The sequence below is a fragment of the Rousettus aegyptiacus genome, unplaced genomic scaffold, assembly GCF_014176215.1.
Source record: "Rousettus aegyptiacus isolate mRouAeg1 unplaced genomic scaffold, mRouAeg1.p scaffold_m13_p_8, whole genome shotgun sequence".
Taxonomy (NCBI): domain Eukaryota; kingdom Metazoa; phylum Chordata; class Mammalia; order Chiroptera; family Pteropodidae; genus Rousettus; species Rousettus aegyptiacus.
Window position 1 is genome coordinate 50,595,077 of NW_023416311.1, and position 2,463 is coordinate 50,597,539.

At 34.7% G+C, this 2,463-nt stretch overlaps 1 pseudogene; it reads right to left on the minus strand.

The window, feature by feature from the left end:
- Nucleotides 1-285: 285 nt before the first annotated feature.
- LOC107509137 lies at nucleotides 286-1,555 on the minus strand (annotated as a pseudogene).
- Nucleotides 1,556-2,463: the final 908 nt, after the last annotated feature.

A 2,463-nucleotide genomic window follows, 5' to 3' on the forward strand; every position in this document is an offset into this window, starting at 1 on the left:
AGCTGTAATCTAATAGTTACATGATAAAAATACTCCAGAAGAACTAAAACTATGTAGCAATGAATGAAAATGTGTGAGAGAATTTCTGTATTCAATATATCTGGCAGAAAAACTAAAGTTATAATGCTAGGTAGAAAAATTGGTCTTTAAAATATCTAATCCTTTCCTTTAAAAAAAAAAAACTGAGTTTACCAAGAAAATACAAAAACATAAGGCTGTAAGTAAATAATAGTTGTGTTTAGGTTATTACAGTGACCATTATCCTCAGGCCACACACATCCTGCTTCACTGCTGCTTACACTCTGTTGGGTTTTGGTCCTTCTTTGAGTCATAATTTGGATCATTTTCCTCATTTCCTTCTCTAACTTTTTCATCGTAATCATCATCGTCATCTTCATAGCATCTCTGGTAAAGTATAACACTAATCTTGGGGTTATACACTCATGTAAAAAGTGACCAGTTTTAAAGTCTGCAGTAAAAGATAGCTTCAGCAGTATCATACAGATCTCCTCTCTCAGGAACTTAAGGAGAGGCAGAAAAATTAAAGAAAGTTATGGGAAATTGTTTTGGTCACAGTATAAACTGTCTCATGTCTCTTGTGTTTCTGCTGCTTAGTGGTTTTCAAAGTGGCATTCTTCCCTTTTTTCCAATCTATCTGGCACCCTGTACAACCCATAAATTTCTGGTCCATCAGAAGAAAAGGTACCAAAATCATTGGTTCTGACTTCATCCTCTAGAGGTCTGTGTTAGCATTTGATTTGTGAAATATTCATTGTGTTCGAAATGAAATTCAAAGACAAAACTCATAGGCTGGCCAGCATCTGAGAACTTCACTTCAATAACTTTCAAGTGCTTAAAATTGGTTCATCATGTTTCTGAACCATATCACCGAGAAAGTCAACATTCTTAAAAACAGTCAACCAAAATTTAGGAATTCTCTGGGGCGTCTTCCTTTTCTTCATCCTTCTTCTCATCTTCAGTCTTAGCTTTTTCTTTCAGCTCCTCTGAAATTTCATCTTTCTCATTTGGTTTCCATTCACATTCTTCTGTAGGCTCATAAATTGTATTAATGATCTCAAATCGCTTATCAAATAAAGACTGAGAGAGAAAAGCATACTTTCTTTCAAGATCATGAACTTCTTCATAGAACTTGCCTTCTGTCTGTGCATGTTTAACTTGAAGGTTTTTGAGAGAGCGTTCACTCATCTTTTAACTACCCTAGGTATGCTTTCATTGTATTCTGTTGGTGTTTCTACCAGAACATCAAGTCTTTTCTAGAGGGCGGCAAGAATCTTAGGATTTTGGATCATCTGAACAGTCAGCTGATACACTTTGATTTTTGTTTCTTCACTGGTTTCTTCTTTTTCTATTACTTCAACATCATCCAAATCTTGATAATTTCAGACAGTTCATTGTTTTCAATGTCTGCCATGTTGTAAGAACTCAAATATTCGTAACTAGCATGGGGAGCCAGGCGGCTGGAGCTGTGCAGGCAGGGACTCAGAGCAGTGGCAGGAGCTCAAATCCTGAGTTTTAAAAAGTTTTTTTGGCAACAGTAATAGAAATACATGGAAAAAGGATACTTCATTTTCATGCTTAGAAGCACAACCTTGTATTTTTTTTTTTTTAATCAAAAATTAAATACTGGCAGCTTATGGCATGAAAATAACCAGGAGTTGATCAGAAAGGCAAGCTCTGGGATTCATTCACATGGGATAAATTTTAGTTCAATGTGTGCCTTAATAGTTATGGGCTCCACAGATCTTTGTTAATCAAAAATCTGTAAGTAACAGTAAAGCATTGTGAAAATCAAAGTGATCATTCTTTCCTTGTTATTGATAAACAGTTTTAAGCTATAAGGCTGAGAAAGTGAGAAATAATCTATTATAATCATTGAGTTCATTTAATACCTAGGTATCAGGAGTTTTAACATTAACCATAAGAAAACAGTTTATTATGCTGCTAAGATACTACCATGAAAGACAGTAAGCCTGAAGAATTTCCCAAAAAGGACCTCGTAGTCTTTATCCTCTTTCCTCCTGACATGCTTTTGTTGAATCATACTTTCTTTAGTCACAGAAATGCTAGGCCTGAAGTATGACACTAATTACGACAGCAATATTTGCTACTCCAGAAATGGCTAACTTTGCAGTGGCAATATTATTTTAGATTACCTCTGAATTAGGAACAATTGAAACAACATTTTTATTTAAGGCAAGGGAAAGTCATTTGGATGAAATGACTATGTATGTTATGGGGTACATGATAGTGAATGTAATAACTAAGGTTACAGGCTGGCTTTCAACAAAATACCATGTTTTCAGTCACTTTGAATTAACTAAAATAAAACCTAGTTTTGACTTAAGTTTTTTGCATTTGTTCTCAGGCTTATGTTTATAAGGGTAATGTTTTTGCATAAGATACCTATTTCCATCCCTTTGTTTTCAGCGTGATTGTCATTTG